Source organism: Myodes glareolus, chromosome 8 (genome assembly GCF_982192425.1).
Source record: "Myodes glareolus chromosome 8, mMyoGla1.1, whole genome shotgun sequence".
NCBI classification, from domain to species: Eukaryota; Metazoa; Chordata; class Mammalia; order Rodentia; family Cricetidae; genus Myodes; species Myodes glareolus.
Window position 1 is genome coordinate 10,477,801 of NC_142033.1, and position 17,287 is coordinate 10,495,087.

At 41.0% G+C, this 17,287-nt stretch overlaps 1 protein-coding gene and 1 long non-coding RNA gene across 3 annotated transcripts in view; one reads left to right on the plus strand and one right to left on the minus strand.

The window, feature by feature from the left end:
* Positions 1-17,287, plus strand: part of Rasgef1b (RasGEF domain family member 1B) — a 509,760-nt gene that overhangs the window by 400,283 nt on the left and 92,190 nt on the right. The gene's annotated exons all lie outside the window — the stretch shown is intronic.
* LOC125395177 (uncharacterized) lies at positions 1,426-9,627 on the minus strand. Its single transcript, XR_015002639.2, has 4 exons — positions 9,342-9,627; positions 8,990-9,088; positions 8,011-8,120; positions 1,426-6,929 (listed from the first exon to the last, which is right to left on the minus strand). It is a non-coding gene; the product is annotated as an uncharacterized LOC125395177 (long non-coding RNA).

A 17,287-nucleotide genomic window follows, 5' to 3' on the forward strand; every position in this document is an offset into this window, starting at 1 on the left:
TTAAAATCATAAAAAGTAAGATTTACTGTGGGAAGCAGATACTCTTACTAGAAGGTAAGAATGTTGTACGTTCCAAAGTTCAAATCTAGAACATAGTAACTTAACTAAATAATCGCTCACCACCACAGAACAAATCACACTAAATGGCCAACCATAGAATCATACAGGACCCAACACCTTCCTAAAGCAGGAAGACAAAACCTGGTATGTACAATGAGTGCTCTGTGCTCTAAACTTTTAGATTCCCAGTGGTTGGATAAGAAACATCTTTCCCAAACTGAAGTCAAGCAATCTGGAAGGTGAACTCTGTTGACCAGAAGCCAATGGACATTGAACTTTGGTTAAATCTCTGTTAAACAATTTTACAAGCCAGAGAAAGAGGCACCAAGTACAATAACCCCGTCCCTCCTAGGGGTGGGCCACACCCCATGTGAATTAAAAGCTCGTGGTGACTGAGGGCAAGGGGCTCCAGGGCAGAAGCTGTGTTGACTGATGGGTGTGTCGGGGACGTGGAGAGAATAGTGACTTGCTTATTTTTGTATGCTGTGGCCTTCAGGTATCAGCATTTCATGACACAGGAAGTAGATTGCAGATTAATTATAGAGTTCTTTGCTAATGAATTCTGTGATTAGGCTCTGCCTTTCCCTGCTTCTCTAAACACAGTGTCTTGAATTATAAGTTACAGTTTCTGTGAGTCATTAATCTCTCTAATTCATTTCTTTTCATCCAGAGATCCATAAATAAATGGACCCCACCATTAAGCAACCCAAACAATGACAAATGGTGGTGATCCTAACGTACCATTTATAGACTATTCATAGGCAGGAACTAAAGGAAATCTCCAAATTACTAGGTCTACTTGTAGTTAGAGGAAAGATAAATTTTCCTCTTATAGAGACACCATGTTAGTGGACTTTAGGAAAGAGAAGTGAACGTGACTGTCTTGTCAACACGACTCAGTCAGAAGTCAGCTGGTAAGAGTCTCAGTGGGGGCTCTCTGGAGGACTTGTCTGTGGGGTTGTCATGAATATGTCAGTGATGTGGGAAGACCCAGACTAAATGTGGGTGACATCATTTCCTAGGTTTGGGTTGAAAACTGTAAGCATGGAGAAGCGAGCTGAGCGGGAAGCAGGCAGCTCTGGACCCTGGCTGTGATGGAACCTTTCAAGTTCCTGATGTCTTGACTTCCACACCACGATGGACTGCAACCTGTTGTTGAGAGAAAATAAACCCTTTGCCCTTGCTTTTAGTCAAGGTGGTTTTTTTTTTTTATCATTGCAGCAGAAATTAGACTAGGACAGTGAAATTGTTTACTAGATCGTTAAACATTTCTCTATGATTAATTTTAGAGTAGGTGTTTAGGGTTTCTATTGCTGTAAAGAGACACTATGACCATGGCAACTGTTATAAAGGTAAGCATTTAATTGGGCGGTTTACAGTTTCAGAGGTTTAGTCCATTATCATCATAGGTGACAAGGTGGCATGCAGACAGACATGGTGCTAGAGATGTAACAGAGTATCCTATATCTTGACTTGCAGGCGACAGGAAGCAGTCTTTCTCATTGGCCCTGTCTTCAGAATATATGAGACCTCAAAGCCTGTCTCCACAGTGACACACTTCCTCCAACAAGGTCCTAATAGCACCATTCCCTTGGAAGTCATTTTCTTTCAAACCATTGTTACAATTTCCTTTATGATTTATTATATTATAAAATTTATGGACAAATATAAGAATCTGAGACAGTTATCACAGCTATGACACACTCACCATCATTCGAATCCCAGCTCGAAAATGGCCGTGCAGCCTTTCAATCCCTCCTCTTCTTCTCCAAGGCCACTCTTCCCCTTGTCTGCAGTTCACCAAGGATTCGCTTGTCCATTTGGCCAACTGGATATAAACCCCATCTCTTGGACCAAATGCTCTATTCAATTGCACAACAGACCACAACATAAACAAAATCCCTATAACATTTCCCCCTTTTTTGTCTAATTAAAAGGAATATTTTTAACTTTAATATAGCAAAATTATATACAAAGAAAGCAGTTATCAAGTAGGAATCACTGTCACTATATCCAGTTCATTTGTATTTGCCAAATTAGAGAAATATTTTATTATCTGTCCTATATTTGTTAGCCTAAAGTTTTATATTTAATTTACTTTTTATCATAACCAAGAAAAGCTATACACTTAATAATTTATCTTTAACTCCCTCAAAGACCCCAGAAGAATACAATGTTATCTAACAACAGGGACATCTGGCTACCTGAACAGTTATCCAAGTTTTCTTTATAATGTTGGAGCATCCATTTTTGGCCAGCAGGTTTCATATATATGACAGACTTTCCTATGAAGCAGGGAATTTTGAAGGACTATCCTACCTTGTTCAAATACCAAATATCAGTTTGACATTTGCCTTTCTTACATCTTCCTGATCCAGTTTGGACAATATACTGTCAATAATTGAGGCAAGAATGGTTTCTTTGCCCAAGTGGGTAGCTTTTGCCATAAAGAAAAAAAACTCCATATAGAGTTTCTTTGAGGCCCATTATCCTCTCTGAAGTAGATTGGTTTGCCAGAAGCAGATGTATCTCACTGTCATGAAAAGCTTCTGGTTATTAAACATCTGAAATGCTATATTCTGTGGGTCTTTGAAGTATTTGAAGACTATCTACTAAATGAATCTGTGTATGATCTTGAAAACATACCTAACATGACAATAAGTTTGCTATTATAGAACTATTAATCTGCATTTCTTAATTATATGTTATATTTTAAAATGAGCTGCATAAATGCAATACCTAAACAAGATTAGAAACATACTTTAAATTTCTATCAATAAACCAAAATCCATAACAATGTAAATTTTTTGAGATTAATAATTGTTTTTTAGATTAAAGGAGATTCAATAAACTGCCCTTTTATCTCATCATTTCTATAGCATATCCCCCTTTTTCCTTTAGAAAGAGGTATTTGAATTTAACTCTTTTGTTTAGCTTTTTAAAAAATTATTGCCAATAACAACTTCTTCCAGTCCCCTATTAAATGTTGGTAAACATCCATAACCAATCTTTTGAGAATGTAGGCATTGTTTTCTCCAGACTGCTTCCTGTCATCTGAAAGCACTGACATCATTGGGGGAAACTTGAGACAATCAGAATAATTGTTAAGTCTTGACTAGAGTATTCTGTGAGGTTGGATCATCGCAGCCAACAGCCTTGAAGCTGTTCTGGATGTTGTTGGATCATCTGGGCCATCCATTTTTATTGGTGTTTAGTCTTCTCATTCTGAAAATATAAACTTTTAAAGATAACATATATTTTTATATTAATAAAAGTACAGACTGTGTTTGTATATAAGTTAGCCAAAGATGATTTTTTGTTTTATATTTAAGAAGGTAAAATATATGTTATGTGTTTTGTAGTTTTTCCAGATTTATATCTTTATGTCTGTAGTCAGGATTTTCAGGGGGTCTTCCCTCATCAAACCTGACCCATATTAACCTGGAACAAATCTACAGCCTCTCATTTGCTGTAGAAATAAAAAGCATACCTCTTTCCCAAAGTAAGACATCTTTTGACTTTCATTTTGAATTCAAGACATATTTTAAAGTATATAGGTTGGTTTAATTTAGCAGTTTTCGTAATTCAATGTGTTTAGCAGCTGTTGTTCCTTCATTAGCAATCAGAAGATCTAAAGACAACACAATAATGACAGGACCCAAACTCTCTGTGTATGTCCCGTCTTTACGTGCCTTTTCCCCTTCATATTGCTTTATTTTTCTTTATTATTTTAAGCTATTTTTTCTATGACTGTCTATACTATTCTCCTTTTTCTTCCAAGCCTATGTACATTTTTAAACACACTGTAACCTGTTTAGAGGTTTCTTTCTGTCTGGACCTGTCTTTACTGCATATCTATAATCTTTCTCTGTCTGTATGAGCAAAACTTAAACTTGCCATGTGGCTGAGTTCATGTCATGCTGGTAGGCCTCACTCTGCCAGTGGTCACACTGGTATCTTAAGCCTAAAGGTAGCAGCTGGGAGATAGCTCTCTGTACCATGGGGCAGCATGAGAGACCTGAGACTAGGAACCCATGTTTGGCTCCATTTTTGTGTATTTAGAACCTTTTTAAAACTTTCTCAGATCTTATGTGGATGTAGGGGCAGGACATTTGGGCACCATTTGTTGCTATTTCTTTTACTGTTTATTATAATATAAAACACACGAACACATAGAAGAACCTGAGACAGTCACCATGGCCATGACACACCTGCCACCATTCACCTCCCAGCTCCAAAAGGGCTACAAAATCTTCCAATCCAACCTCTTTGGGCTATTTTTTTCTCTCATTCCAAGTTCACCAAGGACTCTCTGATCCATTCTGACCAGCTGAATGTAAACCCCACCTCTTGAACCAAGCACTCCATTCAGTTGGACAACAGACCACAACACAAACAAAATTCCTGTCACAAACCACCACAGTAGGCACAGTAGAATCTAAATTGTGGTTGTTCATGTAGATTTCCTGGCAATCTGTACTCAAAGTGTCAGTAACTTCAATTAAAGTAGAAGGTGCTATTTGTCTTCATATATCTTTATGTTTGCAATTCTATCAGCAGAAAATTTATGAGTGTATATAGCTGAAGGCTGCTTGTTCATTTCCTGGCCACCCAGACCCAAAATAATCACTCAGAAACTATATTAATCACCACTCGACTGATCACTTAAGCGTCTTGCTAGCTAGCTCTTCTATCTTAAATTAACCCATTTCTATTAACCTCTTTATCACCACATGGCTGTTGCTTACTGGGCAAAGTTCTGGCATCTGTCTCCTCTGGCAGCTACATAGCATCTCACTGACTCCACCTACTTTCTTTCAGCATTCAGTTTAGTTTTCCCGCCTAGCTCTATTCTGCTCTGTCACAGACCAAAGCAACTTCTTTATTCATTAAACCAATAAAAGCAACACATAAACAGAAGGACTTCCCACAGCAGGTGTAAAGTCTTTTTTAGATATTTTTAAATCAACGAGTTTCCAATTTCTTGTTTATAAATATTAAGAGTTGATCATCATAAAACCTGGACTTGTGTTGTATTAATATTTCCATATATAGAATACAAAATAAATGTTCTTTTCAGTTTTAAAAAATTTAACCTCTTGTTTAGTAATATAAAATCATTATATTACTAATATATGAATATCTAGTTGTATTATTTCAAGGATAGATTTTAGATTCTCACAGAAGTATTTATTAAACATCCATTATTGCCATTTAATGGGGCATTGTGATCCAAGGCACTGAGCATCTTCTAGGGCCGGAAGAAGTTGGAGAGCTGGCTCAACAGTTAAGAGCACTGAACACTCTTCCAGAGGACCAAGGTTTGATTCCTGGCACTCACATAGTGACCCATAACCATCTGTAAGTCCAGTTCCAGGGGACCTGATGCCTTGTTCTGCTCTCTCCTGGTCTTCAGAGGCACCAGTCATGAATGCATTGTATAGACACAGGCAAACAAGACAGTCATACAAATTACAAAAAATAAATTTTAAAATCTACTCACAGACATGAGATAATAAGACATTAATATGGCCAATGTGCTCTTTAAGCAATAGGGTAAATACTGTAATAAATTTAGTAATTCATCAACTTTATTTTTGTGTAGCATAAACATTTATACAGCCACAGGACCCAGTAAGGTCTATGGATCAGGCAATGGCGTCAGTATCATAGTGTCTGTTTCTCCCTCCATCTCTCATCTTCTCAGTTTTCAAAATGGCATTCTTAGGCAGAGGACAGACTTCACCAACTCTAAATTCCCTGACACAGAAACAGGAACATCAACTCAGTAGTTCCTGCAGGCTTGCTCTGGTTAACCATCCATAAGTCAAACATCCACTTTCCTTCGCGGGCACTGTGGGTTCAGTGACACGCTATTCCCAGTGGCTCTCTGATCTTGTGGACTGCATTCGGCATGAGTGAATTTCTAAGAAGCAATAGAGATGCTAGTGGCTGAAGAAGCAAAAGAAATTTATGTCATATGTGACCATCAATTGTGTTAAATAGCAAGAGCTCCCAAGAGCCCTAGTTTGATCAAAACTTTTTGATTGGTATAAATTTCTACTTTATAAAATGCAAAACTATGTTTTACAAAGATAGATCTACACAAACAAGATCTCTCTAAGGAAACTAATGTCCATCAAAGACACAAGCAATATTTGTATATCACTGAAAAGCTCAAGGCAGGAAAATGCAAGGGTGAAAAACAAGGGACTGATTTCAGGTGATTAGTGTCAAACTGTAAGGTGTGAAAAAAAATCATGGTTCAAAAAAATGTAAAGAAAATAAGAAGTTAGATGGTGGCATCAGTAGCATTCACTCCCAAATCCTTCTACTAATAGTTTGAAGCTGTCTGTTACCAGCTCTAGAAATGTCTTATCAGCACAGAAACCTGAAAAAAGATCATGTGACTAGTTCAGGGCTAGGAGGAGATGCTGAGGAGGTGGCCCAGTCGGTGAGAGCGCCTGCTGCACCAGCATGAGGTCATGAGTTCAGATCCCAGTATTCACACGGTGGTGTGCTCATCTGGAACCCTAGCCTTGGAGCTGAAGTAAGCAGGACATCTCCAGCCTGGCCCCAGGTTCCGCAGAGACCAGATCTCAAAGGAATCAGTGTAGAGTGACAGAGAAGACACTGGACATCCTCGTGTCAGTGCACCTGCACACACGTATGCGCACACCAGATACACATTGCCATGGTTAGTCTTGGTTGTTGACAAATCACGGAAGAGGGAACCTCAGCTGAGGAATTGCTCAGCTCAAATTGGTCCGTGGTTGCTAATTGGTGTAGGAGAGTCCAGCCCACTGCATGCGGTACCAGCCCTAGGCAGGTGAGCTTTGGCCATCTAAGAGAGGTAGTGGAACAGGATTCTGGAAGAGAAGAAATATGCCGTATTCTTGTTTCTGCTACTATTTTCTGCTACTGTTTCAAAGAATGGAATATTACTGCAAATCCCAGGCCACAAAGGTGAGAAACGGACCCTGTGGTCCTGACGCTACTGAATTGCCGGCTAAGTTTCCACTCTGACTTCCCTCACAGATGGGTTTGTGACCTGATAGCAGAACTTTCCTCTCCAAATTTCTTGTAGGCATGTTTATTACAATGGAAAGCAAACTGCTGGGTACATGTGCATATGTACACACAGAATTTTTTAATGTAATAATAAGTTACTCTGGTTCCTAACTAAGTGCAGTGATTAAAAAATTCTAAGACCAAAGAAATGTTTTATGGATTTTATATTTTTGTCTTGTATAAATAAATCCATAAAAAGTAGCAACTAATTTTAATTGGAATTTATTTCTTCTTTGAGAAAAACATTTACTCTTTTTTGGAGAATAATTTTGCTCATTTTCTTTGTAAACATTGCTTGAAGAATCTTTAGCATGGCAGGTCAGTTACATAATCAGGAAATAAATTATCAGTAAACACAGAACTGTATTTTTCCACCAGACCGAGATGTTCCAATGGCTTCCTAGTAAATGAGTTTGCTTTATTGAGATATATTTCCATAGACCAGAGGCCACTGCCAGTCACTGATACCACGAGTGCGCCATAAGTAAATCAAATCAGAAGCACACTGAGTGGATACTGTAATAGAAATCCAAGCTTGGAATAGCCATGCAACAAGAAGTGAAGCGTGCCATCGTTTGTAAGTCCACCGATCTTCCCAGTGGGGGCACAACCTAGTGATTGTATTAAAACCTAGCCTTTTCCCTGCACGTCACAGCATGCATGTGTCTGTTACATGTTCATAAAATTTCCCATGGCCACCTTCTCGCAGAGGATTTGTGGCAGTTGGCATTGGTGTATTTTCATGTCTGTCTTTATACCTAGACTCTGAGGTCAAAAAGGACAGAAACTGAGGCACAGTTATCTTCCTGTCCTAGACACTGTATCCATTACCTGCTAAATACTGAGTGAAGTTAAGATTTAAAAAAAGAAAAATCCTACCAGACTCTTCTCCCTGTGACTTTCCAAACTCCTGGTCATCGTCTTGGTTAGATTCCCGCGCTAAGTGCCTAGGAGCTCAGCTTTGCATTAACCGGTCTCCAGGTCTGTACCTGCTTGTGGAATGAGATTATGACTCATGACAGAGAGTGGCAGAGATGGCAACTTCAAACACGGATGTGGTGAGTTAGCAGTGTCTGTGAATCCCCCAGATAAACTTGTGAAGAAAACAAAAACAAACAAAACTCTATTGGTAAAAGACAGAGATAGAGGGGTCTGTGAGGGGAGAAAAAGGGAATCAGGATGATGAAAGGGGCTGGTAACTGAGACGTAGGAGGAAGTGAATTTGACCAAAGCGTGTTGTATGCATGGATGAAAACAGCACAAAGAAACTCTTTAGTCCGAACGATTATTACACACTAAGAAAGGCACCTCCATCTCCTATTGGAGATATGCCAATATGTTTGTCAGAGTCTTGGCTCTGCTCCAAGGACTTTTTAGGGAAGAAGGGGATCTCTGGTATCGAGAGAGAGAGAGAGAGAGAGAGAGAGAGAGAGAGAGAGAGAGAGAGAGAGAGAGAGAGAATTTATTCCACAGGAAATATTGTCCAGTATGACAAATGATGCCAACAGTGTCAACTTTACTGTGGTCCCAAAGGGAATTCCATGGACAATCATGGCGACCACTTGGTCTCCTCTGCCAGCCCTATGAGATCCATGGAAGGCAAAGCTTTCCTAAACACTGTCTGATGGGGCGGTGTGAGGTAGAGAATGTTGGGGTCCCTCCTGTGCAACATACAATGCAGCTGGGTCGAGTGGCTGCCTATGCCTGCCTCAGAGCAGTTCATCCCATCCAACTCCAGCGTCCCAGGGAAAGAAATGCCTTGTCCTAGTTTCTCCTCAGAGACCGTCAGATCCTGAGCTTCTTCCCTCAGAGCAGTAGCTTTACCCAAACTCTCCCAGCATCTCTGCCAACAGCATACCTTTGACAAACAGCTTTGACAGACAAGGCTGCTCCGGCCCGTATTTCTTGCTCTTCATGCTCAACACTGGCACCCACGTTTCGAAGCTTTCTCTGTGTCCTTGGGATGCAGCACAAAAGAGGTGAGCTGACCTCTGACCTTTGCATTCTGACCAACCAGGACTAGGGCTAGTGAGAGAGGCCTTTCGTCCCCCTTCTACCGGACTGAGGGATGACTTTGCTCGAAAGTCCCTTTATCTCTGAGTCTTTGAGTCCAAACTACGCTGCAGATAGCCCCATGTTCTGAATATTAATGGGGATGGTGTGTCACATTTTGGATTTTGATCCAAATTGCATCCTCAGTTCATACTTACCATATTCTATGAGGTCTTTGGGCACTTGGCCAGTTAGCAAGTGAATCTGATTGCTGGTCACTCTATAAGTGGTCATCCATTAGCTATTAGTTGCTTGAGTCTGTGCTAACGGTTGGAGTCAGGATAGATCATAGCTTATGACAAATACAGGAAAGTATGCATCTGACACTGTGGAGGTACTGAGAATGATGAGATGTGTCCAGCATGGCAGTGGCAAATCGTGACACGTGTGCTCACGGCGAGCCTGGTAGAACTGATGTATTGGTGAAGCACCAAGCACAACACGACCTGCTGGAGAAGCAGGAGAGGCCTTAGAGATTTCCTCAGCACTGACGAAGCAGCAGTGTACAGCAGACATCTGTCCTGATTGCTCACGAGAGAAAGAGATGGTGGCAGAGGGCTCTGGGAAGCACTGTGCAATGGTGAGACTTAGCCTGGTACTTTATCCACCTTTCCCCTTCTGGCACAAAAAGATATCATGATCAAAGCCAACTTATAGACTTATTTGGGCTTATAGTTCTAAAGAGAGAATGATGGCAGGAAGGCCTGGCAGCAGGTAGCAGGAGCTGGGCGACAATCGATCGCATCTCATCTATACACAGGAAGCAGAAAGCAGCAGGGGGCATCTATACATCCTCAGCTGGCGCCTCCAGTGACTTATGTTCTCCAACAAGACTCCACCTCCCAAAGGTTCCATAATCTCCCCAGCAGGGCCACAACTGGGGACCACGTGTTAAAATATATGAGCCTGTGGGGGACATGTCTCATTCAAACCACCACACCTGACTATTGAGCTGCCTTGGTAGGGGAAGCCAACAGAAATGAGATAACACTTCTAAGCAATCTCATTCATTTTTACAAGCTACGACATGTATTTTCTTTCTCAGTCTGAGAGTGAAAATGGGGCTGGATTAATTTATTCAAAGGTGGTGTCCATTTCTCACATTGCTGTTTAAAGAAATAAGCAAGCCTCTGTTGTGGCAAGGTCCTAATATGCTAGTGGAAAGTGTGTGTGTGTGTGTGTGTGTGTGAGTGTGTGTGCATGCACATGCACACGCATATGCACGCATTTCTGTGAACCCAGAATTCTGGAGATAATAAAATATAAGCTACAAGTCAGAAGTGAATGCTGACTCCTTAAATCATTTTCCAACGACGATGGCCTTATTAATGCAGTTTCTCTGCCGTGAAGAAATTCTCTTTGCAGATCAAAAACTGTTTCTGTTCAAAGTGAATTTATTTCAGTGATTATTTCAAAAGATAATGGCAAATCCACACGCAGGCTATACTTAAAAGCTATTGGAAGAAGTGAATGCCACTAAGTATTCTTTGTAAACTCGGACTCAGCACCTAAAATATGCAAACACGCACATTCCTACCAGCTTCTACTCTGCAGTAAATACAGCTCTCCATCTACAAATCTGGTAGCTACTTCGCAAGTTTTATTATTTGTTTCTCTTTCTATAGCAAACAGTTACTCATTTTCTTCCAGGTAGTAGAAATATTTATTTTCCATTTTCAATAAAAATAAAATCTCATATAATGTTGAAAGCATAAAATGTTTTTATTATTTGTGTTAAAATATTCATAAGCTTTTTGTTATTTTATCTCTTTTTTCCTCTCAGAGGCTTGGGAGGAAGTTTAAGTCTGGTCCCTCTGTGTATCCTAGGTTTTCTTAGAACTTATAGGTCAGGCTAGCTTCAAGCTCATAATGATTCCCCTGCCTCAACTTCCCAAGTACAGAGATTACAGGTGTATACCATGATGCCTGGATATTCTCTTAACTGTTAAGAATGAAATTGCAGACTGGAGAGATGACTCGGTGATTATGGGCACTGGCTGCTCTTCCAGAAAACCCAGGTTTAATTCCCAGCATCCTCACGGCAGCTCACAATCATCTGAAACTCCCATTACCAACGATCTGATGGCGACTGTCTGCTTTTTGACCTCCGCAGGCACCAGACACACACATAGCACATGAGTACACACTCATAAAAAATAAATCTTAAAAAAGCTCAATAAAAATAAATTAAAAATTATATTATAAAGGGTAATACTGCTGCCTAAGAAGTGGCAGGTGGGTGAAGTGCTGAAGAGCTGCATTCAGGTCCCATCCACCACATCATCTGGGGTACAAGAGCCCCCAATTTGTAACCCCAGCACTGGGGAGATGTGACAGGGGAGACAGATGCTCCTACTTGCTAGCTAACCAATCTAGTCAAAATGGCAAGCTCCAGGTTCAGGATTAGTGAGGGATCCTGTGTCAAAAACATTAAGTGGAGAGCTACAGAGGAAAACACCCCAAGTTGACCTCTGATCTACAAACACGCATGTAAGGGCAACTGCATCCTCAAACAACCACAACCATGCACACAGGCTCTCCCTTACACACACACACACACACACACACACACACACACACTCACTCACAAAAGAATAATTTTTTAAGCAGTTGCTGGCTATTGCCTAGATCAGAATAATAACTTGGAGTTTTCCACTGGCTCGTGTCTACACTGAGTTCAGTGAACTTGCCCATCATTTATCTACTCCATGGATTTAGGAATTAGTTACAAAACGACCTGAGTTCTCAGTGTTCCGACTGATTGAGCAATCCCTGGGATGCTTTCACAGCTGTGTTGACAAATTAGCAAACAACAAGATTCTGCACCAGCATCTCTGCACTAGCCGTGGTGCTTTGGCAATAGGGATAGACTTTATGGCGATGCCATCAAGGACGGGTGACCTGGACTCACACTTACTAGTCATGTGGTCCTTGTGCAAGTTACTGCAACCCACTTAACCTTGGTATCTCCATGTGAGATGGGAACTGTGTTTGTGTGTTAGGCATAAGTGAGACTAAATTGTTCGCTGTTTGTGACATGATAGGAATGGCAATCGGACAGATACCCAATAAAGCATCTCTCCCTGAAAGCCCAATTACCTGTATGCATTTGCTATGTCCTTGTAACAGTTGTAAAGTCACAGGTCTTTGGTGCTAGATGTCGCCATCAATAGTTAATTAATTGAGTAGTGTTTCACAGATGGGGAGATCAAGACAACAGGAAGCTGAATAGTGACCAAGTTCCTTTTGTTCAGTTTTCTATCTGTAAAGTGTGGGATAAATCATGTGGCAAGAATTATCTCATTTTAAATTCCTGGTATAGCCTTACTCTTGTTCCTACGCCTTCTCAAGACTCTTAGAATGAAGTGAGAGGTTCAAAGACAAGCCTTTCTAGCCTCAGGTTCAGTCTCTCGTGAGAAAGGAGCCACTGTCCTAGATCAATGACCTGTGGAGGACTGGGGGACATGGGTTTGAATTCATAAGGTATGCTATAAGGTAGACAAAGTCTAAATTCATGTTCAAAATATTGATTTAAAAGCTTGAGCTAGGTCGAAGGGATGTCTCGGTAGGTAAAAGACACTTGTTACCAAGTTTAAACACTTGAGTTTGATCTCCAGGACCCAGAACTGAGTCCCCAAAACACCCTCCACCCAATAAATTTACAAACAGAACCAACCAACTCTATGAGGAAATATTGTTCATTTTAGATGACTTCCACTGATATCAAATAAGTCCAAATCTTTCCTATCAGCTCGTACTGACCTGAGGAAGCTTAATGTAAACTTAATGATGTTCTTAAAAGGCTGTGAAGACAACCTTCAAAACAGCATGATGTCTAAGAATAAATATTTTAATAGGAACGTGCAGGAGAAAGCACCTAAGATTACTCCCTCATCAATGAATAGCATGCATGTTGTTAAAGGTCTCCGAGAGTTTAAAGGGGTCTCACCAGCCTCACATACATGTCTCAGTTGACACTCACCTCTTAATTGAACTGGTCCGTTTTCACAAAACCACACCTCTAGCCCACTGACCAGTGAGGGGACTTAACATGCATTCAAAGATTTTCTCAAATATATTTTCCTTAAACATAGAAATAGGACATGACTATTTTCAGTGCAGTAGATAGACATGTATGCAAATCTGCATAGATCCACATTCAGTAACTTGCAGAATGGCTCATTTGAGAAGATTGTAGTTTCCACTGATGGCCATGCCATTCAATCTGTGTTCTGCAGTTACCACACAAAGGTGAATGGTTTGACTGTTAAAAACAGTCCACGATAAACGGTGTTGATGCACACTGAATTGTGCAGAAGTGAGCAGTGCTGACTCTGCACATTTGGAATCCCCAGATGAACATGCCACTGGCCTATTTCTCAGTCTCTTGGGTGGCTCTGGATGGGGCCTAAGATTCGACAGTTCTGACCAGCTCATGGGTGATGCTGGGCTTGTTGTCCCAAGGACCACAATTTGAATAGCAGTTCCTTAAAAATCATAATTACATGAAGTAAAGCATTCAAGATTTGTGACGGTTGGCTGGTGAGGTGGTTGTTCATTTGTAGGTTACTTCCACTGACATCAAATTGAGTCCAAATCTCTCATATCAGCGTCCTTCAGCAAAGCTCACCCAGGCCACTTCGTAAATGTCTCAGGAATGAGTGAGTGAGCTGAGCCATCCACGCTTCTGATTAAAGGAAGATTTTGGGTGTCCTGATTTTAAGACTAGCTGATGAATTTGAGGCTAAGAAGTACTGCCGACTGCCAAATTCTAAATTGACTATGTTAATAGCTTATTATTGATGAATCTTTTGTAAGACAACCTCCCACACCTTCATCTTAGACGGCAGTATGATTAAAATATGGTACCGTGCTGATTTGATGATAGGCATGTCTTCCTGGAGCACAACCTAACAAACTGGTGGGTCTTTTCTCTTATTCTTATACACCTGCTCTTCCTTAGAGGCTTCTCTCTGTTAATAATTAACATCAAATTTGTAAAGAAGCACAGAGTTGTGCAACTTCTCTGCTGGCCCTTTCCCTCCTACCTTTGGCGTTCAGAGCATGTTGAAACAGTGGTCAAGTTCCTGCTTTCCCTTTCCTCGTTCAGAAAGCACTGAGCGCTCTGGCTGTCGCTGCTGCTGCTGCCGCTGCTGCTGCTGTCGCTGCTGCTGCTGCCGCTGCTGCTGCTGCCGCTGCTGCTGCTGCCGCTGCTGCTGCTGTCGCTGCTGCTGCTGCTGCTGCTCATTCCTTTACATCGCTCCAGACACAGTGAATTCCCAACCCTGGTATTAAAGAAGGGAAGCAAAGGAAAGAAAATGGCTGGCAGCTAAAAACAGGAGCCTAGAGAAGTAACCCAAAGCTAAAGACATGGGTGAATTTTTCTTAAACCATTATTTCTCTACACATTTCTAAAACTTTTCAGGTCTTGGTAGCTTTTTTAGAAATAGAAAGATGTTGTCCAGCTCAATCTAGATTTAGCTAGCACTTCCCTTCCTCATTAATACCAATCTTTGCATGCGAAGGATTTCTTTAACATTAATTCAGCTCTTGATTTAATGTGCCTGGTCCTTGCAACCAGGGAGTGAAATTGGCAGGCCCAGTTTATGGAGCCATTTTTCACAAATGCAAAGGAACCACTGTGTCACACCTGGGGACAGTACTGCTATTTTGAATCTGACAGTATAGCAAATAGTATAATGTATTTTCCCACATCCACAGGTCTTCTCTATGAGATCTCGGCCTGCCACTGCCAATGCCCCAGTGGACTGGCCTGTAGGTTAGGGCCATGGCCTTGTGCTGTCTGACACCTCTAGATTTAGGACCTTAGCATTTTGCTCTCATTAAAATGAAGAAACAAAAGCAAGAATGTTGGAGGAGGCCACTTGTTTGTTTCCCAGCTGTTCAGAAACCGTATTAATTAAATAACTGCTTGGCCTATTAGCTCTAGCTTCTTATTGGCTAACTCTTATATAATAATTTAACCCATTTCTATTAATCTGTGTATTGCCATGTGGCTGTGGCTTACTGGCTAAAGTTTTAACGTCTGTCTCTAACAGGGCTACACGGCTTCTCCCTGACTTCACCTTCTTCCTCCCGGCATTCAGTTTAATTTTCCCCGCCTAGCTCTGTTCCCCTATAGCTCTGATATAGGCCCAAAGCAGTTCCTTCATTAACCAATGATATTCACAGCGCACAGAGGGCAATCCCACATCACAAGAAGGACAAACTAAGTGCCAGTCCTTAGTTTTCCTTGCATAAGTGTCTTGAACAGTTTGGCAGACAAATTTAAATGTGCCTTGTGACTGAGCCCTCCTGAAAGTTTCCCTTAAACTGATACTGACATATGAACCCTCTTAACTCTTGCTGGCACTTAGCTTTGGCTTTACCTGCCTTTAAAATACCCCTGGTTGGTCTTCTCCTCTGAAAGGTCCACCCCTACACAACCCTCCCTGTCTGCTCACAACAGCTGCCCAGGAAAGAGCCCTAGAAGAAGAATCCCCTGGGGGCTCGCCCCACCCAGCCTTCCTTTATTGGCTGGACAACCCTGCTCCAGCAGGAGGCTTTAGATGGTGGTGGTGGGGGCACTCTGAATGCTATCTCTATTGTTAAAGACAGTTTGCATTACAAAATAATGAAGCTGGGAAGTCTCATTTGACTTGAAAGCCTCATTTGTCTTTGCTTACCTGGAGAAAGTGGGATCTCCAGTGCAAAACTGCTGTCTTTCTTCTGAGTTACTTACACACATGTGAATAGTCTACTTGGTGAGGGTGGAAAACTGCAAGCAGTTGCCTTTTCCCCCTTCCAAGAATCACTTTGCTCCTTTCCAGTAAAAAGCTGAACTGTTGGATGAACCGAGTATTTCCGGTGGCCTAAGTACCTTGGCAGCCATTCTGAAGTCTGTTTGTTATGTCTATTGGATGGTGTGTTAAGGACATGATCTTAGACAGACAATCTTGCTACTTGAAAATTAGAGGAAAAAAAAAAAAGAACACAGGTATCCAGAGTTAAGGAAAAGCATTCTGCTATATCTCAGAGGCCTGTCTGTGATCGAGAAAATGAAGGTTTCTCCTGTCATTTCCAAGTCACTGAATAAAGCTAAATTCATTCTAGAGATGCTTAGGTGTCTGGGCTGTCACCAACCACTCTGTTATGGAGAAGGTGCCGTTTTAGAAACACAGTTAATACCCTATTTGTGCCAGATATAAACATTTTGTAAATTAGATTTATTTCCCGATAACTTTTATTGTTGGATAAAAGAAAACAAATAGCATAAATTTAAGAATATGTAAATTATGAAGCACAAGGAAAAGCCACCCCCAGGTTAAGAGCGGGAACATGTGCTGCCATGATGTCATGTGCAGTCTCCTCCTTCTCCTCCGTCCTCTCCAGCCTACACACACAGACGCCCAGACTCCGCGATGCTGGTGTCCACTGCGTGGCTTTCTCCGGGAGAGATGAATTCTTCTTAATAATTCCTGTGCCGTTGAAGGCCGCTCAGTGTTTGAGCACCGCGCTCCCGTCTCTACCGCTCTCTGTTTTATTTCTCCTTCCCAGTGTTCTGTTTCTGAGATTTATCTAGGGCTTAGGCTTGACTTAGTTCAGGGCCATGTGCTTAACTATGTGAGGTCCTGGGTCTTATTCCCAACTCCATAAATAAATCAACCCACAAATTAAACTTTGGAGAAGGACGATTCTGAGACAGGGACTCTAGAACATTCTGTTCTAGCTCAGGAATAGAATTTTTCTAAGGCAGAACTTCTAGTTTCCCTTCCAAGTGAAGCAGGAAATGGTTTAGAAAGAATTAAGACCACATTTGTACAATTATAGGAGCACTGGGTCAGGTTAGAGCATAATTAACTTCTTCCTACTTAACCTCTCTCATTCTTCTTCAAAAAATAAATTAAAAAAAAGCAGAAAATTGCCCACTTCTAATTCTCCCAACAAATAGTTTAGTTTTGATTATCTTTTATATTCTACATATGAATTTGTTAAATAGTTTGAATTTGTATCCAGAAAACTGCCTTGCTTTTGAAAATTTTATTTATGTTTGCAAATTATTGGCAGTTTTATAATTTCACTTGAGAAACTAACTGTTCATGAA